The sequence below is a fragment of the Saimiri boliviensis genome, chromosome 15, assembly GCF_048565385.1.
Source record: "Saimiri boliviensis isolate mSaiBol1 chromosome 15, mSaiBol1.pri, whole genome shotgun sequence".
Classification (NCBI taxonomy): domain Eukaryota; kingdom Metazoa; phylum Chordata; class Mammalia; order Primates; family Cebidae; genus Saimiri; species Saimiri boliviensis.
Genome location: NC_133463.1, coordinates 4300349 through 4327906, shown reverse-complemented (window position 1 = coordinate 4327906; position 27558 = coordinate 4300349).

Below are 27558 nucleotides of genomic sequence, written 5' to 3'. Positions count from 1 at the left end.
GGCAAGAATCTAAACAGACACTTCTCAAAAGAAACATAAAAATGGCAGTTGTATGAAAAAATACTCAATAGCACTAATCATCAGGAAAATGCAAATTAAAACCACAATGAGATATCATCTCACACCTGTCAGAATGGCTATTATCAAAAAGACAAATGATAATAAGTGTTGGTGAAAATGCAGTGGAGAGGAAACTCTTGTACACTGTTAGTAGGAATGTAAATCAGTACAGATGTTTTGGAAAATAGTATAGGGGTTCCTCAAAAAAGCAAACAAAAAAAAATAAAACCACCATGTGATCAAACAGTCTCACTTCTGGGTATGAATGTGTAAAAAAAAATTGTTATAAAATTATACAAAATTGGGTATATCCAGAGGAATTGCAATTAGTATTTCAACAGTATGTCAAAGGGATTTCAGCATTCCCATGTTCACTTCAGCATTACATCGTGTGTGTGTGTGTGTGTGTGTGTGTGTGTGTGTGTGTGTGTGTGGTCAGAACACTTAAAATCTACTCTCTGAGCAATTTTTCAAGCATAAAATACTTTTTTTATTACTTACAGTCACCATGATATACAATAGATTGCATGCTACTGTTACTGCGCATTTGAGTAGTTTCCAGTTTGAAGGTGGTCTGAACAGAAATAACACAAATATTATAGATCATGGGGTTTTGTCCTACTATGTAATTACCCATAAAGAAATATTTGAGAAATATGGAGTACATATGTTTAGTTATTTTTCAAACAACTTGATTGTTTTTAAATTTTTAAACAATTATAAAGCATTTTAAGTACATTTCCGTTGATTCTGACAAATACATATATCGTATAAACACAACTTCCATTGAGATGACAAACATTTCTGTGATTCCAGAAGCTTTCCTCCTGACTCTTTCAATAATTACACCTATGCCTAGCCCTGGAAACCACTGCTTTGTTTTCAACCACAGTGTATTAGTGTGCCTTCTGGAGACACAACACAAATATACAATACTGTACATCCTCTGTTGTGTCTGGCTTCTTTTATACAACACAAAGTTTTAGAGGGCCATTCTCATATCCATGTTTTGTTACTTTGCATTGCTAAGCAGCATTTCATGGCAGGGCTATGCCGCTGTGTGTTTATTCATCTGGGTATGCACATATGCATATTGGAGTTACTCCAAATTTGGGGTTTTATGAATGAAATCTTTATACATTCATGCACAAGTCTCTTTATGACATATATTTCCATTTATCTTCATTAAACTCCTCGGAGTGGATATAATGGGTCAGATGGCAACTGAATGCTTAATTTTATAAGAAATAGTTAACACAGTTTGTAAAGAAGACAATCTTTTCCCTTTTGAATTATCTTGGCTCTTTTGAGAAACATCAATAGACAGTATATGTTCAGATCTATTTCTGGACTGCATATTCTGCTTCATTAAAAATGTGACATGGATGAACCTGGAAACCATCGTTCTCAGCAAACTGACACAGGAGCAGAAAATCAAACACCACATGTTCTCACTCATAGGCGGGTGTTGAACAGTGAGAACACATGGACACAGGGAGGGGAGCACTACACACTGGGGTCTGTTGGGGGGAAATGGGGGAGTGATGGGGGGTGGGGAGTTGGGGAGAGAGAGCATGGGGAGAAATGCCAGATATAGGTGAAGGGGAGGAAGGCAGCAAACCACACTGCCATGTGTGTACCTATGCAACAATCTTCCATGTTCTTCACATGTACCCCAAAACCTAAAATGCAATTAAAAAATAAATAAATAAATGCATCTATCTTTATATCACTATTTGAATCTCTTCATTATTGTAGCTTTAGAAAATTCTTGGACTCACTAAGTGTAAGTCCTTCAGCTTAATTCTTGTTTTTCAAAATTATTTTCTAGAGATTAATTTCAGGTTCTTTCATGAAGAATCATACTGTGAACTTCTACCAGAAAAATAAAACATAAAAAGCCTGTAAGGACTTTGATTAATGTTGCATTGATTTTAAAATAAATTTTGGTGCATTAGATAATTCAGCAATATTGAATCTTCTAATCTATAAAAAAGATATACATCCTTTTTAAATTTAGATAAATTCATTGATGCTTTCAGTATAGAGATATACAAAATTAATGTCAGCTAGGCTAGGCTTTTTTATGCTATTGTAAATGGTATCTTTTAAAATTTAATTTTCTTATTTGTTGTTGCTGCTATATAAATACAACTGAATTTTGTTATTTTGACAATGTTAGCTGTTAACTTGCAAAATTGCTTTATTATTCTACAGTAGTTTCTCTCTCTCTCTCTCTCTCTCTCAATTCCTTAAGATTTTCTATGTAGACAATCATGTCATCTATTAATGAAATTTTTCTAAGCTCTATTTTTTGTCTTCCTTGACACTGATGGACAGGAACGAGAGTGGGCATCCTCACCTTATTTTCACTCTTGGGTTGAAAGAGCTCAGTGTTTCAGCATTAAATATTCTCTTACTTGTAAATTTTTGTACCTGCCCTTCATCAACTTGAGGAAGTTATCTTAATGCACTGAGCATTTTTTATCATGGATGCCTATAGAATTTAGTCAAATGACTTTTTACATCTGTTGAGTTGATTATATGTTTCTTCTTTTTTTACTCTGCTATGGTGGGGTATTATTTTTATTAATTTCCAATGTTGAACTAATCTTGTGTTGTTGGAATGAATCTCACTAAATTTTGATGTATTTTTCTGTTTTTATATTGTGTGATTCAATTTGGTATTTTGGTTTTTATATTGTGTGATTTAATTTGGTAGGATTTCGTTCACGGTATTTGATTGTATATTTGTAAAAATGTTGTCCTATACCTCTCATTTCTTGTATCTGTCAGGGTTTGGCCTCAGAGCATTGCTGACTTCGTTAAAATATGCCGGGATGGGTTGTTTTTTCTCCCCTATTTTGTTAGTTCAGGACCTCTGAGATGTAAAGGCATCAAGACAGTTCTTAACAGGAAATAAATTTATTATGGAAAATGTACGTAAGAAAAAATGGGAGGAAGCTGGTGGAGCTCCATCTATACGTCCTTTTCAGGAGGAATGTGATCCCAGCACAACGTAGCTAACTTACCATGAACAGGCCACCTGGTGTCCTCCAGAGCTGTGTCACACTGGAGACCCAATATTGGTCTCTGTTGCAGGAAGGGTAACACTCCACGTAGCACTGGTCTGGGTGCTCATGCAGCTCCATCCTTGTGCTCAGCTCCTGTGTCCATAGTGCCAAGTCTGGCGAGGGTGATGACAAGGGCTGGCTAATATCAGCTGATCGGGTTGTAGTGTCCATTTGGTCATTCAGTGCCTGTTCCAAGGCAGATGCTTTCCAGCAAACATCCTGGAAAGGGTATGAGCACTTTTCCCCTTTGTATTCCACCTTCCACTTTATATCTTCCGTGTTCCTTTATCCCAGACTCTTGTTCTCTAGTAATTTCTGTTGTTGTTGTTGTTGTTGTTGTTGTTGTTGTTGTTTTTGCAGGCCCCGTATCACATGGCCAGGTAATTGGCTACTGTCCAGAAATGTCCATGGAGTCTTTGGCCACTTCACTTTCCGCAAAAGTGTATGACCAGGTGCATTGCTCACAGTTCCACGCAGGGGAAGATTTCCCCCTTTCCTCTTTTTCAAGGTCACTTCTGCATGTGTCTGCAATGCATCCCTATCTATTTTCAATTTACATCTACACAAGTCAACCCATCTTCAAACCAAGTGCAGGGCATTTTCTTTCTCTTCTGACCTACTATATGAGAACTCTGCCCTATAGGGCCACAGATATTAGCTGGGCTAGGGGCAGTGGAGTAGAAGGTCTAAAGTCCATGTAGTGTGTCTGCTCACTCTGCTTACATGCATTTGGATTATGCCATCTTTTATTTAAAATGGATGGCTTCTGGGCCTGACAACTTACCAGGTTTGACAGGACCCAGCTCAAAATGGGCAGCTCTACATGCATAGGCATATTGTACTACATGGTCAAGAGACCCATTTCTACGAGGGCCTAGGAACCCCCCCCCCCCAGAGATGTTTTCTGAAGCGTGTAATTCTGGATGGATGTAATTCCTAGATCCCAGACCTGTGCTGTGACTCTCCAACTGGGGCCTAAGTAAGGTCCGATATTTTCTCCTCCAATGCCATGGTGTTGGCCAGGTCACCTGTCTCAAGAAACAGATGGCATCAACAGTGCCCTTCCCTCCTTCCGGTCCCATACAAGACTGGCAGCCCTCTCTGGCCAGAGCAATATTTCTAGAGCTACAATGTGCTGCCCCTAGAATCCACAAAGCCCTGCCATACTGTGCTTCCTTCTCTATCTTACAGGTAAAAAAAAATACAACATACTGTCCTTTACTGTGAAGGGAATATCCTGGCATACCGCTGACCCCTAGGGCCTTAAATCTTCATTGGCAAAGTCCTCAAATCCTTGCAGGGCTTATCTCTACCCTCTGGGCACAGGTTTTCCCACCAGGGCCTCCAGGGTACTATTCAAGTCTTGGTCCTTCTATACAATCCATGCTATCAATACAATGGATCTGAGCGCTGCCTTTGGGAAGACCAGATGGCCCAGACACTTCAGACTACATTATGACGGCAGTAGTAGACTAAATCTAACCCTGAGTTAAATGAACAATGTTTGTCATCTCTCATGGATAAAAACCACTTTGAATCATCTTTTCTAATTGAAACAGAAAGGAGAACATTTGCTGAATTAATGGCCACAGACCCGGTACCTGACCTTATTAAAGTACTCTACTGAGGAGACTCCATCTGGCCCCAAAGCCTCTTTGCTGAAGTCTGCCAGGATCTATACCACAGGACCAAATCTGGTCCACCACCTGCTTTTGTGTGGCCTGTGAGCTAGAATGGCTTCTACATGCTTTCAAAAAATTGTTTTAAAAGCAGTTTTAGGTTTACAGAAAAATGGGGAAAAAATAGAGAGAATTTCAATTCAACTTGTATTTTTCCCCAAGTTTTCTCTTTTGTTAGCATCATGCATTAGTATGCTACATTACTTACAATTTACAAGACAGTGTTGGTAGATTATCAACCAAAGCTCTATAGTTTATAGGAAGGTTTACTCTTGGTGTTGCATATTCTGACTTTTAACAATGTATAATGACATCTTGCAACCTTCAGAGTATTGTACAGAATAATATCAATGCCTTAAAAACCCTCTGTGTTTCACCTGTTTATCCTCCCTCACCCCCAGCCCCTGGCAACCACTGATTCTTTTACTCTCTCCACAGTTTTGCCTTTTCCAGAATGTCATATAATTGGATTCCTGTAGTAGGTAGCTGTGCAGACTTTTTTTCACTTAGTAACATGGACTTAATGTTTCTCTGTGACTTTTCATGGCTTGATGGATTATTTTCATTTCAAATAATATCCGCTTGTTTGGATGTAGCACAGTTTATCTGCTCACCTACTGAAGGACATCTTGATTGCTTCCAGTTTTTGGCAACAATTATGAATAAAGCAACTATAAATATCCAAGTGCAGGATTTTGTATGGATAATGCAGGAGTTTTGCTCCTTACTTCAGCTAAATCCAGGTTCCTGTCTCATGACCTAGGAACATGACACACAGAAGATGAGGAAGATGGAATTTGTTATGAAGATGGAATGTATTAGTCTCAAGTTTTAGGGTATCAGGTTTTCCCCCTAGGCCTTGCTCTGTTCGTAATACACCTTTCATGGCTGGGCATTCAAAGAGAGGAGTTCCCCAGGCAGGTTTCCCCCTCACAACAGAATACCAGGACTTCTACACACAGGAATGAAGACACCAGGCTCCTCCCTTGCATAAGGAACAAATTCCTGGTGATTCCACCCCATCCTTCTGGTGCACATGCGGGCCCTTAGTGTGAGTCACTCCACATTGATTTATTTCCCTTACTATGCATGTGTTAAAGGATGGAATTTTTTACTGTGGGCATGTTTAGGAAAACACCTGTGCACAATGACTTGGGTGGGTCAGAGATTCTCCAGGGACCCTCCCCTATCTGTCTAGGAAAGTTCTGTACCTCCTGACTGTATCATGGATGTAACTTTTCAGTTCTTTTGGTCAAATATCAAGGAGCATGACTGCTAAATCCTAGGGCAAGTCTGTGTTGAGTTGTGTAAGAGACTGCTGAACTGTCTTCCAAAGTGACTGAACAGTGTTCATTCCCACCAGCAATGAATGAGCGTTCCTGTGGCTCCACATTCTTGCCAGCATTTGGTGCCATCAGTGTTCTGGATTTCGGCTATTCTAATGGGTAGGTAGTGGTATAGTGGTATTTCATCCTTTTATTTATTTATTTATAGATTTAGGGGGTACAAGTGTCACTTTGTTACATGGATATGTAGCATGGGGTGAAGTCTGGGCTTTTGGTATAACCATCACTCTAATAGTGTACATTATAACCATTAAGGTAATTTCTTACCTGTCCCCACCCTTCCCTGTCACCAGTGTCCATTTTCCACTCCATATGTGCATGTGTACACGTTATTTAGTTCCCTGTTATAAGTTAGAACATGTTCTATTTGACTCTCTGTTTCTGACTTCCGCTTAAGAAAATGGCTTCCAGTTTAATTCTGATTTTAATTTACATTTTCCTGGTGACATTATGATGTTGAGTGCCTCTTCATATGCTTATTTGCCATCTGCACATGTTCTCTGATGGGGTGCCTGTCATTGCCTTTGGCTTATGTTTCTGTTCAGTTGTTTGTATTCTTATTGTTAAGTTGTAAGGAATCTTTGCATACTTTGGAATGGAAGGCATTCTTCACTTATGTTGCAGTGCTTTTAATCTCTCACATTGCTTTTGATTATTCTTTAGAGTTTCTGTGTCTCGGCTTCACCACCTGTCTACTTTTCCATGCTGTCTATGCTATTCATTAAAGCCTTTAACATAGTAATCATAGTTGTTCTCAATATCTGGTCTTGTAATATTAACATCTCTATTATCCCTGAGCCTCGTTCTGATGCTTACTGTCTCTTCAAACTGTGTTTTTGTTTTATAGCATTGTTGAAAGTTTTTGATGAAATCTGGAAGTGATGTACTATGTAATAGAAACTGAGGTAAATAGGCTGTTTGTGAGGTTTTATGTTTATCTGGCTAGAGTTGAGGCTGTGTTTGCAGGAGCTGTGAGTGTCAATGGCTAAAATTTCCTCCATTCCTGTTTTTGTCAGCATCTCCCTACCATCACAGTAGTAATGCCAGTTCCTACTAGGTGACTGGGGTGGCCTCTACATTTCTTGGGGATCCAGAAGGGAACAGCTGAATCAATGCTCAGGGGACATCTATCCAAGTGTCCCAAGTTTTAGGGTATCAGGTTTTCCCCTCGGGCCCTGCTCTGCTCATAACACACCTGTCATTGCTGGGCATTCAAATACTCTGAATTCTGAGACCCTAACCGCATGCTGTCCAGCTGTCTCTGCCTGTCATATGCAGGGAACAGGGGCTCTTTGTGAGTTGCTACTGATGCCCTGTGGCTTCCGGACTTAGACTTTATTGTTCTTAGCAGCCTTCAGTGTCTCAGTTTTCCTCCAGAACATTCATACTACCGGGCAAAGCCCACCCAATTCTGCTCTTTCTGTTCATATTCCCTGGGTAATTTTTCAAGCAAAAATTACTTTACCTGCCACAATATTCTCCTTCACCAGGATGTTTTCCCAGCTCATTTTCAGTGAAATCTTTAGCAATTAAACGACCAAATTGTTCAGGGACTATCTCTTTCCCATGTGCCAGCCACAACACCGTCCTCTTTGTGTGCTAGGCAATAGGTGAGCCAGGCTGTCGGCACACAACTACTTCTGCTTCCTCAGACCACTGCTAGTGCTACCCATTTTAGGTCTCGTGTTTCAGCCTCTTTAAGGCAAGAAGCAGAAGGGATTAAACACACAAGCAGTTTATTCGGGGAAATTCCTGTGAGAGAAAATGCTGAAAAACCTGGCAGATGTTGGGAGAGCCATCAGACTGCAATGCACATCTAAGTTTGAGTGGGGAAGAGTGGAAAAGGAAGGATGGTGACGGAAAGCTTCTTAGACTATGGTGACATTCTAAAGAGTTTCAGTGAGGACACTGCGGTCTCACCATCCATCAGAGAGTCCTAGAGTCTCCTCGCAATGCATCTCCCTCAGCACCCCTTCCACGTTCAGACGCTAGTTTGGAAGTGCCCATGGGACAGAACCTTCCCACAGGTGCCGCAGTGGATTTCGTAGTGTAGTAGCCCAGTCAATGACACACCTGCCTCCAGAGAGCTGAAAAGTGCAATCTCAGGAACTTTTCTATATTCCGACAGATTTTACATAAAATTGTTGCTATTTCTCCTTAAAATGTTTAGTTTCATTCAAAGTGCAAGTGTCTAGACCTAGACTTCTTTGTAAGAAGATTATACATTACACATTTATAGTCTTTACCACATAAATAATTATTAAGACTTCCTATTTTAAAAACCATTTGTCCACTTTATCTGCACTGTTTACTATACACAATTTATTATACACAATTGTTCTAGTATTTCCTTGTTATCTTTCCAGTATCTGTGAAATCTCTTGCATTATGTCTTATTTGGGTCTTGATTTTGGAAATCTGTGTTTTATCTCTTTGTGTTTCATTATTCTTGCTAGGTGCTTTTTAATTTAATCCATATTGCCACAAAACGAACTGGCAACTGTTAGCCCAGGGCTTGCAGTGTCTAGCCCCGGAGACATCTGGCTTCTACTCTGTATCCTGCCACTTGCAGTCTATTTGGCAGAGGTCCCCTTATTTGCCACCTTAGATTAGTGGGGTTACCAGAGTCTGATGGAGCTCCCCCTTTCTATGCCATGGCAAGGACATGTCCTCAGAAAGACTGCTCTCTTCTGCAGTCTGTTGTCCAGTTCCTGGAAACAGTTGCCTCATGTATGTTGTCCACTATTTCTATTAACAGCAAGAAGGCTGTGCCTTTTCATTTGCTCATCTACTCTATTGGCTGATTTCTAAATAAACTAATAATTTTTGTCGATAAACACAAGTTACTAATTTTAATATGGCCCAATTTAGACACTTTTCCTTTACATTTGGCATACCTTAGAACTCTTCTTAAGAAATCTTGTTATATTCTGTGATCATCAAGATAATTGTCTATGTTTCCTTCCAAAAGCATTATCTCTTTACCTTTCACATTCGAGCATCCAAAATGTGTGGAATTGATTGCTTTTAGTATGAAATGATGTAAGAATCAAGATCCATAGAAATTTCTTTCCGTATAGATATCCCATCAATTTAGCAATTTGTTAAAAGGACAATCTGCCCCTCACAGCACTCCCATAGCATATTTTATAAATCAGATTTCTGTAAATGTATGACTCTCTTCCTTGGCCAATTTCATATTATCTTCATTACTGTTACTTTAGAATAGAGTTTTATGTCTGCTACTTAAAGTCCTATTTTTCATTAAAAAATTGTTTACCTGTGATCAATTCTGATAATTGCAAACTTTTCTGGATTTTCTTCAGAAAACATTATGTCATATATGAATAAAAAGATTTTTTTTCAGTGCTTTTGATTGTATTATTGTGTTGCAGCTGTTGTCCTATATTGTAAGGGATATCCAGTAAAATCATAAACATGATATTAGACATCTGTTATCACGAATAAAGCTTTTAGAAGGTACCTTCTAAACATTATTTGCTGTAAGTTTTGGTTTCCCTTGATATATTTTTTGTGATTAAGAAAGTGTGTTTTCTTTTTTGTTAGAATTTTTAGCATGAATGTTTGCTGAACTCTGTGGTTTTCTTTCATTGTATCTTTTAATATTTTCATTTTATTTTTCCCAATTTTTCTATTAATATGCTGTATTGGTAATTTCTAAAAGTTTTTTTTTTCTTTACTGTGGTACAAATAAAACATAACCTAAAACCTGTTATTTTAATCATTTTAAGTGTTAGTTCCAGTGACATTAATGACATTTGTAATGTTCTGTAACCATCACTACTATCTATTACCAAAATGTTTCATTACCCCTAATGGAAACCCTGCTCCCATTAAGAAATACCTCCTTCTTTCCCCCTCCATTTTCCCCTAGTAATTTCTAATAGATTTAGTTAATAATTTGCCTGCTCCAGACATTTCATAGGGGCAGACTCCTACAATATTTAAACTTTTGCATCAGGCTTATTTCATCTAGCCTCATGTTTTTAAGATTCACTCATATTGTAGTATACATCAGAACTTCATTCCTTTTTTATAGCCAAATATCAGACTATTGCATTTGTCTGTTCTATTTTGTTTATCCATTGATCTCTTCAGGGACATGAGTTTTTCCCACCATTTGGTGCTTGCGAATAATGCTACATACAAGCATCTGTTATAGTTCCTGTTTTCAATTATTTTGAATATACCCTTAGAGTGGAATTGCTAGGTAATATGGCAATTTTATATTTTTGGAGATTACTAAACTATCTCTGTTTACAGGTAAATGATTCTACATGTAGAAAATTCCAAAGATATCACAAGAAAACTGCTAGAGCTAATTAAAAAATTCAATAATGTAATGTTTCAGAGTACAAAATCAATGTGCAAACATCAGCTGTGATTTTATTCAACTGCCATGAACAGTCTGCAAAGGATACTAAGAAAGTAATCACAGTCACAATAGCATCTAAAAGATTATACCTGGGAATAAAGTTCACCAAGGAAGAGCAGCACATGTACACTGAAAATTACAAAATATTACTGAAATAGATTTAAGAAGCCTAAGAAAATGGAAAAACATCCTGTGTTCACGAATAGGAAGAATTACTATTAAGATACAGAATACCTATCAAATTTCCTATGGCTTTTCTTTTGTAAAAATAGAAAAGCCATTGCTTAAATTTACATGAAGTTTTGTAAAACGAATGAAGTTGAATGACTTAATTCCCTGATTTCAAAACTTACTACAACGGGAAAGTAATCATAGCAGTGTGATACTGGCAAAAATAGAGACATGAGACCCATGGAACAGAATTGTAAACCCAGAAATAATCCCATACATCTGTGACCAGTTTATTTTTGATAAGGATATCATGAACACTCAATGGGTAAAGCACAGTATATTCCACAAATGGTGTTGGTACAACTGCATTCCACATGCAAATGAATGAAGTTGGACGTCTACTTCATATCATATATAATAATTAACTAAAAATACATGACCTGTATATGAGCTAATACCACATGATGCTTAGGAGAAAATATAGGGGTAAATAAATCTTTATGACCTTGGATTTCCAAGTGGATTTTTATATATGATACCAAAAACAAACTAAATAAATAAATATTAGATAAATAGAACTGCATGATTTTTTTTAAAAAAAATCTTTTATGTAGCAAATAACCTTATTTTAGAAAGTGGAAAAAAAAAAAAACAACCTACAAGTCAATAACAAAAAGATAAGCAGCCCAATTTAAAAATGGGCAAAAGGCCTGAATAGACATTTCTCAAAATACAAATGATTCAATAGGATATAAAAATATGCTCAACATCTTTAATCATTAAAGTCACATTAAGACCCTGAGATACCACTGCAATCTATGCAGCTATTAAAGAAACAGAAAGGAGCTAAAAGGAAAGAAAAAAATAAGTGTTCGTAAAAATGTGGAGAAATTGGAACTCATACATTGCTGATGGAAACGTCAAATCGAGCCGCTCTGAAAAACAGTTTAGCTAGAACTTCCAGTAAAATGTTGAATAATGTTAGTGAAAGTGGGCATCTTCATCTTGTTCCTGATCAGGGGGAAAGCTTGCAGACTTTCACCATTGAGAATGGTGCTAGCTGTAGGTTTCTACAAATGTTGTTTATCATATTGAGATAATTCTCTCTGGGTCTCAGTTCCGTTTTCTCTGGCGGAGCAGGGAGGAGGGTTGACTCTTTTTAAAATAAAGGACTTTGTCAGATGACTATTCTTGGTTAATTCTGATGATGTGTGCTTTTTTTTCCCTCTGTTCTATAAATACAGTGCATTACAATGATTGATTTTTGTATGCTGAACCCTTGCACTCCTGGGACAGATTCCACCTGGCCGTGGTTTACAATCATTTGAATATGCTATTGGATTCAGTTTACTGGTATTTTGTTCAGGAATTTTGCATCTACATTAATATGAAATATTGATCTCTGATTTTATTTTTAATATATCCTTTTCTGGGTTAGTATCAAGGTCTTATAGATTGTGTGAGAAAGTGTTCCCTGCTTTTGTATTTTTTGAAAGAGTTTGAGAAAGATTGTTGTTAATTCTTTAAGTATCTGGTAAAATTCACCAGTAAAGCCACCTGGTCTTTTCTTTGGTATTTTTCATTACAGATTCAATCTGTGTACTTGTTATAGATCAATTCAGACTTTCTATTTCATCTTGAGTCTGTTTTGGTAATTGACTTACTTTAAAAAATTTGCCCATGCCATTTTGGCTGCGAAATTTGATGTATATAATTTCTTATAGTATTCTTTTATAATCCTTTTGAAAAGTATCTGACTGTCACTGTTCCACTTCTATTTCCGATTTTAGTTATTTGTGTATTCTATATTTCTTTTTTCCGTTTTTTGTTTTTAGTCAGTTAAGCTAAAGTTTGTAATTTTGCTAATCTCAAAAAACCGATTTCTAGGCTCATTAATCCTCTTACTGCTTTTCTTTTTTCTGTTTTGTTTACCTTTGCTCTCATCTTTATTCTTTCCTTCCTTCTGTTAGCATTGGGTTTAGTTTGTATTTTTTTAAATGTTATTTCCTTTAGGTGTAAAGTTAGCTATTAATTTAAATTTGTCTTTCTTTTTAAAATATGGCTGTTTGCTCCTATAAATTTCTCTCTGAGCACTACCACTTTCGCTACAGCTCAGAACCTTGACATGCTATATGTCACCACTTTCTCTCATCTCTATTTTCTAATTTCCTTTGTGATTTTTTTCTTTGACCCATTGATTGTTTAAGAGCTTGTGGTGTAATTTTCAAACATTTGTGAATTCTCCATTAAACCTTATGTTACTGATTTCAAGCTTCATTACGTTAGTCAGATAAGATGCTTTGTGTTGGTTCATTCTTTAGAATTTATTGAGACTTGTTTTGTAGCTGTAAAATATGGTTGCCGTAGACAATGTCAAATTTATTACTCTTTTTAAAGAAACTATTTTAACTTTGCTCTTTTTCTCTACCACTATTTTTAGATTTCTAATATAGTATACAGGCATATTATATACCTGTATTATGTTTAGTACTTTAGTAGATATGTATTTATATATTTTATTTCATTATTTTCTGAATTGTTTATTTCCTTGAGTCCACAATTCCTTAGTTTTTATTTCCAATTGTTATTTTTAAAAATTTTCTTTAGTTGAGAACTTCAGTTGATTCCTATTCACATTTTTCTTTTTCTAAAGTTCAAGGTTTAAAATTCTTTATATTGTAGAAAGTAAATAAAAAATTTATTGTCTATCATTCTATCAATAATTTAAAAATCTGTGAATTTCGTATTTGAATTATGACTTTTTAAAGAATACTTTGGGCTGGGTACGGTGGCTCACACCTGTAATACCAGCACTTTGGGAGGCCGAAGCAGGTGGATTGCCTGAGCTTAGGAGTTTGAGACTTCCCTGGGCAACATGGTGAAACCCCATCTCTATTAAAATACACAAAAATAGCTGGGCGTGGTGGCATGCGCCTGTAGTCCCAGCTACTTGGGAGGCTGAGGCATGAGAATCGCTTGAGCCCTGGAGGCGGAGGTTGCAGTGAGCCCAGATTGCACCACTGCACTCCAGCCTGGCTGACAGAGTGAGACTCCATCTCAAAAAAAGAAAAAATACTTTTTAAAGTTATAGTCTTTTAAAACTATTAATTTCTACATTAATTTAATTGTGCTAAAAAGATACAGTAATGATTCTGATTTTTTGAACTTCACAGATATTTTATGTAATAAATTTCTCATTTGAACTTAACAAGTGTGAATTCATTTCCATTTTGTATTAAACATATCAATTATTTTTTAATTCTGGTACTAAAAATTCCTGTGTCCTTACTCATACATTTTCTGTTGATCTGGTGTGCTATAAGTTACATGAAAGTTCTCACAATGATTTCAGATATAATTTTCTCAATTTGGGCATTTTTTAAACAGTTTTGAAGTTAAGTTTTTGAGTGAAATCATTCTAGGTTGTCTTACTTTCTGTCGAATTGTTCTCTGTACTATATATATTAAATGCCCGTTTCTGAACTTAGTTTTATTATTGGCAATACTTGACAAACCTATTTATGTACCTGCAAGCCAGCAAGGAACCGCCCTCAGTCCCCTGAGATGGTTATATGGGTTTTGGCCTTCATTCTCTTAGTGTGGCATATCACACTTATTTGTTTGTTTATGTTGAACCATCCTTGCATCCATGGAATGAATCCCACTTGATTATAGTGAATTAATTTTTTTTTTTTTTTGAGATGGGGTCTCACTCTCTCACCCAGTCAGTGGCGTAATCTTGGCTCACTTCAGCCTCTGCCTCCCAGGTTCAAGCGATTCTCCTGCCTCAGCCTCCCAAATAGCTGGGATTACAGGCACACACCACCATGCCCAGATAATTTTTGTGTTTTTTCAAAGAGATGGGTTTCACTATGTTGGCCGGGCTGGTCTTGAGATCCTGTCCTCAGGTGATCTACCCAATTTGGCCTCCCAAAGTGCTGGGATTACAGGTTTGAGACAACATGTCCTGCCTCTGAATGATTTTTTTTAATGTGTTGTTAAATTTGGTTTGTTAATTTTTTTTTTGAGACAGAGTTTCACTCTTGTTACCCAGGCTGGAGTGCAATGGCACAATCTCAGCTCACCACAACCTCCGCCTCCTGGGTTCAGGCAATTCTCCTGCCTCAGCCTCCTGAGTAGCTGGGATTACAGGCACGCACCACCATGTCCAGCTAAATTTTTGTGTTTTTAGTAGAGACAGGGTTTCACCATGTTGAGCAGGATGCTCTCGATCTCTTGACCTCATGATCCACCCACCATGATCGGCCTCCCAAAGTGCTGGTGTTAATATTTTTTGAGGATTTTTTGCATCTGTATTCATTATAGATACTGGCCTGTGATGTTATTTTCTTGTGACGTCTTTGCCTAGCTATGGTATCCAATTAGAAATGGGGCTGGATCAAGACATAGTAGTAATTTTGCTAAAACTCAGTCTGCATTTAATTAATTCTTGCTGCTAGGTGGTAGCCTTCTAGGTCTTTTAGTTGAAAGTTTGGCAAATTTGTCTCTTGAGTCTTAAAAGACTATGGAAAAATCAGTTCTTCCTTTGGATAATTTAAAATTAACTCTTTATGATTCCACTTTAAAAGCTTCTAATTCTGCAATTACATTGAGTAGAAAACTGACTGCTTTTGAGCTTAAGTCTCTGATTTCCTCACCTCGGCCCAGGTGAATACCAGTATATCTGTTCTTAATCTGTCCTGCATCAGTTCCATTTTCTAGGATTTGGGGACCCAGTCTTGCATCTTCTAGCTATACCCAGAATTCAAAGTTCCTTGGTAAAAAGGACTACAGGTCCCCCATGCCAATTTACCACTCCCACTATGATTCGCCCATTTTCTTTCAGGACAGTGCTTGTCTTTCTTGTCTTTGTTTTTTTTGAACATCATGGGAACACAGGAGTCTCTGCTTTCTGGGAGTTTGCAGACCAGTATTGAAGTCTCTTGCACAATGGTAAGAGTTCTGTAGTGTCTCGTGGTAAGAATTATTCATGTGATAATGACTCCTTACATCTCCGTACTCAGCCCATCTAACCTCAAGCAGTTTGGGATTTTATCCTAGTCGTTATCGTTTTTCTTTGCCAGATTTTGATCCGTGTCATAGAGCCCAGGCCCTGTCATTGGGACAAATGCTTTTTCCTCTGCTCATCTTGGAACATTTCTCCTATTTCTAGAATTTTAGTCTATCTAGTTTTCACAGCTTTGACAGCTCATTGCAGCCTTCAATATACAGTTTCTAAATTTGTCTGGCTTTTCCCTTGCTGTTTGTGGGTACATGAATCTTGTTACATATTATCCTGAAGCAAAAGTCCCTGATCTGGAATGTATTTTATTTTGAAATTAGTACTGATGTTAAAATTGTCATGATCAGCTGAACTTAGAGGAAAAAATGCAGTTTGCAAAATGTCTTTGTTTTTGCCCTGATACTGGAACTCTCCCATTAAGCCCTCTGCAGAGAACTATGAGAAGGCACAACTAATTCCCATTAATTTTCAAAATTGAGGCCCATTCCACCAATTTTGTTTGGTAGACAGAAAGTCAAAAGTGATTCATGGTTATTTACTTTGAAGACTAGGTTGGAATAGTTCCTTTACTTTTGGAAAGCCAATGGAAAAGATCACGTTATACATTTGTGGGCAATGAAACAACATCTTTCTGTTTGGTAATCTGTTTAGGTAAGACAATGTCTTTGCAATCATCAAACAAAAAGACGTTTGAATGGTTGGAAATGATTGGAAAACATTCTGTCTCTCTATCTATCTATCCATCCATCTATCTGCTCTATCATCCACCAAACAAAATGTTCAAAACGAAGCACTTTTTGAGCAGATGACAGAAAGCGGTTCAGCCTGAGCTGGTACATCTGGCTTCTTCCTTACGTTTTTCCCCATGTTATCTGTGATGGGGTTCTCCCCAGTTTGAAAAATGTTGCCTACAATTATTTTGATTTATGTGTTATTTCCTCTTTTTATTTTACTGGGAATTAAGCAGTTAATGGTTTTACCCTGTTTCACGCTAGGTTCAATCCATGTTCAGAGGAAACTGATGTGAACTTCTGATTTCAGAGATAACTTTTCCTTCTCCTCCTCCACAGTCCTTTTGATGTAAAGCAATTTAGAACAGATTTTAATTTATATGTTAATAAGATTAGTTTATGGGTTAATAAAGCCACAGGCAATCATGGTTACCTACTGGTTTCAAAAGAATCACACATTTACTCAAACTGTCTAAAACTTCAGTTTATAAATTTTAAGGTGACAAGAGATGGCTTTTACAGTTTCTTTACTAACAGTTCAAAAATCATTCAAGACAGACCTGGTGCAGTGGCTCACACACGTAGTCCCAGCTCTTTGGGAGGCCGAGGCAGGTGGATCACAAGGTCAGGAGTTCAATACCAGCCTGACCAACATGGTGAAACCTTGTCTCTACTAAAAATACAAAAATTAGCTGGGGGGTGGTGGCATGCACCTATAATCCCAGCTACTCAGGAGGCTGAGGCAGGAGAATTGCTTGAACCCAGGAGGCAGAGGTTGCAGAGAGCCCAGATGGTGTCACTACACTCCAGCTTGGCAACAGAGACTCCATCTCAAAAAAAATAATAAATAAATAAATAAACAAACAAATAATTCAAGACAAATGCTAGAGATAGTTAATTAGATTAATTTCATTTATTAATCTTACATTATGTTTGAACAGAGCTTTTTAGTTTTTCTTTGGTTTTTGTTTGTTTGTTTTCCTAATTAATTACTTTAACTAAGGCTAAAGGCAGTCTTGAAATGTTATTTTCCTTGTTTGTCAGGATCCTGAATATTCTGCATGTTATGTTTCTCTGCCGCTGAAGTCCCAGGAGGAGTTTATCTTGGGCACAGGCATTCCATGAAGACTTTTTCTTAGATTATTAGGTATTCTCCTGGTAAGCAAAATGAATCAGAAATAGGTAAATTAGGGCGTGCAGCAGATATTCATCAAATATTTTCACTTATCCTTCCTCTTACCCAGCCATCCAATAACAAGAAAGTTAATCTATCAAAATCAACACCATTCCATGCAAGAGAAAATCAGAGGACCCAGGTGACTCTCCTTGAAGCTTAGGAACAACAAAGCTTTGTTTCCCTTTCCTTGCTCCTTAGGGTCAGTGAAGCATTCAAGGAGTGGCTCACACCTCATTTGCAATAAAAAAACAACCTCTGGAGGTGAATGTTGAGGATTGGGAGGGAAGGAGGGAGAGAGAAAGAGAAAGAGAGCTAGAGGGAAGAGAGAGAGGTAAGAGACAGAGGAAAGAGAGAGAGAGGAGAGGGAGAGAGGGAGGAGAGGGAGAGAAGAAAAAGAGTGAAGAAAGAGAGAGAGAGAGAAGAGAAAGAGAGAGGAAAGAGAGAGAGAGAGAGAACTAGGCAGCATTCACCTTCTGTAGTAATCCTGATAAGGTTTGTATCTAGAATTTCTATGGCTTCGGGTACTGATTTGTGATTTCTGCAATCAACGTGAGCCAATGGCATGGGGAACTAAACTCTAAATTCTACAACCCACTGCACTGTTTTCCGTCAACACCTCCTTAAGTCTGAACTAACTGGAACTGGAGGCTCAAGCAATTTTTTCAGCCATTCTGTGGGGTAGATTCTGAATCCTGCAGCTTTTGTCACTGTTGCTGTCAGAGGATTTACTATCCACAGGGACTGAGAGCCATGCTATTGGACCCAGTGCTCAAGCTGGATGAAATGTGCCTCGTGCACCTTCCTGCCTTTGAACCAAATCCTCCTGAGTGCCCTTTCGGACACTGCATTTTTCTGGTAGGAGTTTTGAGTGAAGAGCTTCAACATTCCAAAGGTTTAAATAAAGTAAGTCTTGGAAACTGAAAAAATAAGCAGATATTTATATGAACAAAATAAGTGCTATAATTAACAATTTTAACCTCCAAATTGAAGACTATTTCACTCACTAATATACAATTATTTTCGCTAGTTCAAAGTCCGCCCAGGTGGCCTTTCTACCAGCTTCTACTGTTTTTCTCATTAATAATCTAATGTAAAATACAGCACTTTGCTTTGCAAACAGAGTCTCCAAACAGCTGGCTTTCTATGATAATTAAAATGAAAAATTGATAAATCTTTTATCAATTTTATAAATTACACAATGTAATAACCATATGACTTCAGCAAGCAATCTTTGATATATGTAAGCAAATAAAGAGAATAAATCCAAGACATAATAATGCAAATGATATTTAATTCCAACCTAGACCATTGCATATATCATACTACTCATCTATCCTATCATCTAAAACATGTAGATCAAAGGTCATGCCTGGATTTATGTTTCCACTCTGCACAGAGCATTCAGTGTGCATTTCATTACTTATTTAGACAAAGATTATGATATACCTAATCTTAGCGTCTTTTGCAAAGCAGTGGTCTAAAACACATTGATTAATTGCAATAAGCATTTATTTTAATAAAGCTCTGTCAAAGGGTCTAAGTGAAATTTAGGAGTCTTTTTCTTGTAGCATACTTAGTTGTATTTCTATGAAGACTCTTCATAGAAAGACACTTTGGTGGCTATATTTAGACTGAATACCAATAAGACATGTTTCTGGTAGGATATCTTATTCCAAGAATAAAATTACAAGAGTGAGATCAATACATGAAAACTGAAGGTTTCTGCCTGAAGCTATTAGAACACAAAAGAAGTTTTATCTTGCTGACTCTGCATGACATGGAAAGTTATGTTATTTCAAGAGGAAAATAGCAGTGGTTTTCCTGTAGCCTAAACATAATTTGAGGCTAAGAGAGTGTTGATAAAATCTGTTCCTAATTGGGCTCTATATCCTTCCTAATTTTCCCATAAAATTGTTCTCCAATAAATAATAATAAACTGTGTATTACATGTTTAAGGACTTTAAAAAGTGTTTCCTCACATGTCTAGAAATTAATAGCTAATTGGATTGTGATATAAAGCATAATATTAAAAATATTTAATACTATTAAATGATCAGACTCTTATGGGTCAACTGTACCATATACAATTATCACACCCAAACACAGATGCTCTAGAGACAAAGAATTCATGGCGTATGTCCGAAGCAGGCACCAATATGAATATCCTACTGCATGAGGCTTCCACTGGCACTCAGCAAAAAGCACTCAACTGTGTCATTTCTCATGTTGATAAATACTTCCTCAAGACCATGACAGTGTGTGAGGTTTTACTCAAACTTGCTGAGCGTGACACTTTTGAGGAGTGCTGGTCACGTCTTCTATAGAATGTCCTTCAACTGAGAATTGTCCAGTGTCTTTCTCACAATGAGGCTAAAGATGACTTTTTTTTTTTTTTTGTAATGAAGATCTCAGAGGCGAAGTGCTGTTTTCATCACAACATCTCAATGGTACGTGCTGTCGACATGGCTTGTCTCTGTTGATGTTAACTTCTATTGTCTGGTTGAAATAGTGTTTGTTAGGTTTCTCCATCGCAAAGTTGCTCTCATCGTTTTCCCCCTGCCATGCTGCACTCTTTGAAAGGAGTGATTATGTGCAGTCCACAGTCAGGGAGCGAGGATCCATAATCTCTCTCTGTGACAGTGAAGTAAATTATTTGGAATTATTCTGCATAAAAATGTGTCCCTCCTCTCCATTTATTTATTCAATTATTTATGCAAGTTTGGAACTAAAAATATTTATATTATACTTGGCTTTATAATTTAACACTACAACATTTCAAAATGTTCCAGTTAGGGCCATTTGGAGATCTTTCAGTTGCCCTGAATTCTTTGACGTAACACATCATTTTTTTTTTTTTTTTTTTTTTTTAGCACTTTCTTACTTGGAGTGGTGCAAGGTGCTCCAGGTTCATCTTATGTATTACTTGTTCCAACTCTAGAATCAACCATTTCTCCAAAGAGAGTGATATCAGAAACTGAGAGAAGTATAGTAAGTGTGTTCATTTACTGATGGGTCTTTGCTTCTAAGTCCTCCAAGCAGAGTAACGATATACTTTTATTTCCTAATTTGTGCTTATATACATGTCTATGTGCATTCTAATATACATCTACCATATCTATAGATGGGTCAACACGTGAGTTCCTGCTCATAGAACTGCTCTAATTTTATACTTCATGGGCAATTTCAGTCTCCTCCCCTTGCTTGTCTATAACCTCCCACACAGCAGTGAGAACTCTGCCTCACACCATCTGCCATCTATTTATTTAATTGTTCCATTCCAGTATGCAGAGGAACATCTCAGTCAAGGACACACCACATATACAAAATGTTCCCATTAGATTATAATACCATATTTTTACTGGACTTTTTCTGTGTTTTAATATATTTAAGTGCACAAATACTTACCATGTGTTACAATCACCTACAGGAGTTAGTACAGTAACATGCTGTGCAGCTGTATAGCCCAGGAGCAATAGGCTCTACCATGTAGCCAAAACGTGAAATAGGCAATGCCGTCTAGGGTTTTGTAAGCACATTCTATGGTTTCAAACAATGATGAGATAACCTAGCAATGCATTTATCAGAATGCATTCTTGTCATTAAACCGTGCATGACTGTATACTGGCATTTGATTAGTTAATCTATATCCCCATGGGAAGTAACTTTGCCAACTATAGTGTAGTGATTATGGGCAGGTTTTTAGACTACACTCATGTCTAAAAATTACTTAGGTCAGCACCTTTTGCTCATCAACTTTGGTGATTGTTTCACAAGTGTGTAATAAAGTTCGATTATTTCGTGACTGCCATTCCAAACTGGTATTCCTCAACATTCTAAATGATGTTTTAAAAATTTTACGTATGTTAAATTGCAATCTTTGTGCTGTAAATTTCTACAGGTTTTGAGAGATGCGTAGTTGCCTGCATTCACCATGACTTCTGCTGGGTTTTTATCCTTCTTCGTGCAGCAGTAGAGTGTGTCCATGTGCTTGGAATGCCTGTCATTCATCTCGGCAACGGAAACTCACGTCGAACACTCCTCACAGTAATGAACGTACCACGGATTTTATTGATGGAGATTCATGTATCAGACGGAGTCCTCCATAGGGACAGAACAAATAGCATATGTGTATACATAAAAGGAAGCTTATTAAGTAGAACAGGGCCGTAGGACTAAAAGGCGAAGTCCCGTGATAGCACATCTGCAAGGTGGGGAGGGAAAGAAGACAGTAGCAGGGTGGCTCAGTCCAATCTGAGAAGCCTCGAAACGGAGGAGGCAGACGGCGCAGCCCTCAGTGTTCGACCGAAGGCCCACGAGCCCCCAGGGGACTGCTGGTGCAAGTTCTAGAGTCCGCAGGCCGAACAACCTGGAGTCTGATGTCCAAGGCCAGGAGGGGCGGAAGCAGGCGCCTAGCATGGAAAGAGAGAGCGAGCCCCAAGACTCGGTGAGCTGCTCCTCACCCTTCTTCCAACTGCTTTGTTCTAGGGGCACTGGCAGCACATTGGATGGTGCCCATCCACACTGAAGGGAGAGCCACCCCTACCAGTCCGCTGACTCGGATGCCAGTCTCCTCTGGCAACCCTCTCACACACACACCAGAAACAACTGCTCACCAGCCATCTGGGCATCCCTCCACCCAGTCGAGTTGGCACCTCATGTAAGCCACTACAGTCACGTCTGACATGGTTTTACTTTAGCCAAGTGTCAAGTGTCGACTGGTAGATTCTTTACCAGTTTCATCTAGATTCTAGATGATCTGCACATCTTCCTGCAATATATTGACCCGCTCTGTATGGTGAATTTTTGAATGGAAGAATTGACTTACCTTAGGTTTAAGCCAATTAATTGACAAATTCCTCACATTACATAATCCAGTGCAAATTATTCTAAATAAGTACTTGAGAATACATATCTTTTGCTCTTTATACAGACTTTCTTCCAGGCTAGACATTTTCATGAATTTTGCAAAGGTTTACTGTAATCAATGTACATCATAGTCCTTAAAATATTTTACGGCAAATGAATTTATTGAAACTTGATGGCCTTAACTAAATTCAGCATTGTAATGGCTCTTCGGTGGCTGGTGCTACCTCAGTAGGGGATTCTACTCAGTAACCATAGCATATTTGCTGTCATAGAAACCTGGAATGCTCTTTTAGAAAAAGAATAGATATATGCAACAATTCACTCTACATTTAAAACTGTACCCTCTAAGTATAGTGTAGATTCCTTATTTAGTTTCATGAGAGGCAGGTTGATGGGCACTGACATTCCAGTGAAGGAAATATTTTTATGATATTTTTCCCTTTTATTATTGCAGAATGATATTAGAGAAGTTTAGATGGAATGTTGCATCCTGGACTTATTTTAAGATGATTTCAATTTTTTAGATAAAAAATATGGGAAATGTGAAGAATATAAAAATGTTTATCAGTTAGGTTTGGAACCTATGCTTCATGTAGAAATCACTTCAAGTATTTTAAGTTTCTCCCAAATAAGGCCATGGTTCTTTAAGCCAATCTTATCTGATATTTAAAGATTGCCATCTTTTATATATACTAATAGCCAGAGGCGGTGAGAAAGTTAAGAATATTTAAATGTGCCATATTTTTTAGTTTCTTTCTTTCTTTCTTTCTTTTTTTTTTTCCCCACAGTCTCCCCAGCCATAGGAGTCCATAGTAGGAGAAACCATCAGGACATTTTTTTTTATTTGATCAAGAAAATATTATCAAGTAGATTTCAGAGAGTGTTTGGATTGTGGACCAGGGAGCTGGAGGCAAGTAGGTGAGAAACTTGTGTTTGTTCATTACTGAAGGTTGTCAGATACATATCAATATACATCTTTTCAAGAAACATTGATTAAATCACTGCTTTAAAAAAGTTGACAAGTCGTAGTTGTATACACTTACAGGATACAATGTGATGTGTAAATATATATATATATATATATATAGACAATGTGCCATCACTAAATCAAGCTAATTAACATGTCTACCACCTTGCTCATCTACCATTATTTTATGATATGACATTTAAATTTTACCCTTTTAGTTATTTTGAAGTATATGATACATTGTTATTAGCTATAGCCACCCTGGAGTGTACAGTGAATCTCACAGCCTACTCTTCTTGTCTCTCTGAGCTTTGTACCTCTTGAGGATGACAGGTGGGTGGGGATGGAGGGAGATCACTGCATTTTTGTTGCCTTGGGGAGTCAGCAAATGCGTGAAAATACATCACACTATACTCGGCATTGTCTGAAGTATGGAAATATATCACACAGCCCCTTTAAGAGGAAAAGAGAAAAATCAACATGTACGGAATTGCCACACATGACTTTTCAATTCTGTCAACCTAGAATTAGAATTGGGAAATTGCACCAATTTAAATAACCAGAAATAAACCAACCAAGAACAGTTTTTGGATTGTTTTATTATTAACAATACATTCTGCATGTACATTGTAGTTGCAAAATTGCAAGCTCCCATTAATAAAATGAGACTGTTAATGTGAATGTTTTTTAATGAGGCATTTTAACCCTTGGCTTCAGAAATTTATACAATACTTAATTATATAAAAAGGCCAGATTATGAATTCTACAGACTGAAAATTGAAAAGCACAGTATGAATACTTTAAGAGATATCTCCTTTATAAGGTACCTGAGAATTTAAAGCGTAAATTATAAGAGCATTCCCTCCTACACTTTAATCAAAACACTGCTGTGAGGGAAGAATTTGTAGCACAGAAAAAGCTTAGAAAGGAACATGATGTTACTGAATTATCTCACTACTTAAAAATTGATATGAAATAGGTGGGAATCAGTATGAAAAATGTGGGTGGCATTATTTCAAGAGGATGAGGTAGATTCACAAAGCTGTAACAGTCCAAGAAGGATGGAAATAATCTCAGAAACAAGGCATAGACTGTTCAAATTGGAAGAAAATCGTGAGCAGATGGTTCCCTAGTCAACTGGTGCATTCTACACATCAGTTTTTGTTGTGTGACCTTGTTCTTGTGTTGAACTAAGTACAAGCCAGCAATTTTAAATGCAGGACGTTTCACAACCCAGGTGCTTTAACGGTCGGTGGTCTCCCAGTCAGGTGATGAATGTCATCGTCCAGCACCAGAACAGGAACAGATAGGTATATGGCCTTGGTTAGCAAGACAGCCAGCAATGCAGATCTAATGAGGCTGGAAAAAACAATTGTCTAGAAAGCTGCATCTGAGAGGAGGAATGTGATCAAATCTTCTGTTCCATCAGGATTCACAGCAATGCAATGCCATATTTTATAATCAACAATGCAGAAAAACATTTCCTATTGATAGTCTGCAGAAATTGTGGAAATCAGATGCCAACAAGAAACGCAAATTGCAGCCAGAAGAAACTAGAATGATAGAAAAGCTTGAACAACATGAAGGAAAAGGGATTTAAAGAAAACCAAAATATTGGACAAAAAAATTCAATATCTTTGCCTTTATGTTGTTTATTTTTAAATTTTAGAATAATTATTGAATCGTAGGAAGCTGCAAAGATGATAGACAGGGGACTCCTCCATCCTCCACCCAGGTTCTCAGTATGATTACACCATCCATAATTGTATCACAACCATGAATCTGGAAATGGTACGACATGTGTCCAGTTTTACTTAATTTTATCACCTGCATAGAAGTGTGTAACCACCAGTGCAATTAAGACACAGAACTCTTCCACCAGCACCAAAGTCTCCTTCATGTTACTCATTTATAGCCACACCCGATTCTTCCCTCCAGCCTAAATCCCTGACCACTAGCAACCACTGATGTGTTCCCCTTCTCTATAATTTTGTCATTTCAAGAATGTTTTATCAGTAGAATCATACATAGCACAGGTGTGTATTTACTTATACAGTTAAAATCAAACCATTATGTTGACTTTTTTGTCTCAGTATAAATGGCCTTGACATCCATTCAAGTTTGCATATAGATAGCTTGATAATTTTTATTGCTGAATAGTATTTCATGCTATAAATCTATCATAGCTTTTTTGTTCACCTCTTGGAGAAATTTCAGGTGTTTCTACTTTTGGCTATTGCAGACAAAGCTGAGATGAACAATGGTGTGAATGTTTTTGTATGTAGATACGTTTTCATGTCTCTAGGATAACCCAAGATTATGATAACTGGATCATATGGTAAGAATAGTTTTTTTTAAGAAACTGTCCAAATTAACTTCTAGATTGTCTTTGCCATTTTACATTTCTGTCAACAATGTACAAGAGATTGTTTCTCTGCATCTTAGCCATCTTTTGATGCTTGCAATATTCTTATATTTCAGCTGTTCTCACAGGTATATATTAATATCTTGTTGTAGTGTTAAATTATACTTCCTTCATGGCTAACAATTTTGTGCATTGATGTGCTTATTTGTTATCTGTATATGTTCTTTGGTTCATGACTTTTGCCCATTTTGTAATTGGATTACTTGTTTTCTTTTCTTTTCTTTTTCTTTCTTTTTTTTTTTTTTTTTTTTTTTTTTTTGAGACGGAGTTTCGCTCTTGTTACCCAGGCTGGAGTGCAATGGCGCGATCTCAGCTCACCACAACCTCCGCCTCCTGGGTTCAAGCAATTCTCCTGACTCAGCCTCCTGAGTAGCTGGGATTACAGGCATGCGCCACCATGCCCAGCTAACTTTTTGTATTTTTAGTAGAGACGGGGTTTCACCATGTTGGCCAGGATGGTCTCGATCTCTTGACCTCGTGATCCACCTGCCTCGGCCTCCCAAAGTGCTGGGATTACAGGCTTGAGTCACCGTGCCCAGCTGGTTACTTGTTTTCTTAATGTTGAGTTTTGAGAGTTCTTCGTGAATTCTACATAGATACTCTTTGGCATATATGTGGATTGCAAATATTTTCTCCCAAAACTTATCCTGAATTTTTATTTTTTTAACAGAGTGTTTCTTAAAGCAAAAGTTGTAATTTTTATGCACTCCAATGTATCCAGTTTTTTCTATTATACCCTGTAATTTTTGTGTCATACTGAAGAACTCTTTACTGGATCTAAATACTAGGTTCAGAAGGCTGTCCTCTGTGTTTTCTCTGACAAGTTGCAGAGTTTTACATTTCATAATCAAATATATGATTTATGCTAATTATTTATGCTAATTGTTGTACAGGCATAAAAATTAGTTTGAGACTTTTTGTGATATTTTGTTTTGTCAGTGGATATTTAATTGCATATTTAAATTGAAAACTACTTGAGAAATGGAAATATAAGTTACTTAAAAAAACAGGTCATGCTATGTGTGAGAACATATATGCAATTTGTTATACATTGTTTAAATATTTTTCAAGTTTAGATAAGCCAATTGCTTACCATCCTATGAAAAAAGTCTCACATCTAAATACCCAGTTAAAACATTATAACATTTAACATTTATAATTTGTAAGATTTATCACATAATATTATCCTCTTCCACCTTAAATATATGCACCAAATTTGGGAAAAAAATTAATGTAGAAATTGCACTAGAAGCTTTTTTACTGAATTGTAAAGCTAATGTTACCCTGTGATCACAAGATCTATGCTATTACTATTAAATAACTACCTAACATGATTATTTTAAGGACTTATAGTATCTGTACTTGTAGCATTATTTGATGAATTTTCAGGATCATTTGCCTAGATAGGGAGTGTCATTTTGGTCACAGTTGTAGCTTCTCTCAAGAAAACTTATTTTTGAAACCTTTGCTGGTTACTAGAAACATTATAAACATAATTCTTAGGTATTCAAACACAAAGTTCAATCTACCTAAATTCCTCTTAACATCAAAAGAAACAGAAAACATTAAAAGAGATACTGTTCAATAGAAGAGGAAGAACAAGACGTTTTCCCACCTTTACCAGTCTTCTTTCAGGTGAAGAA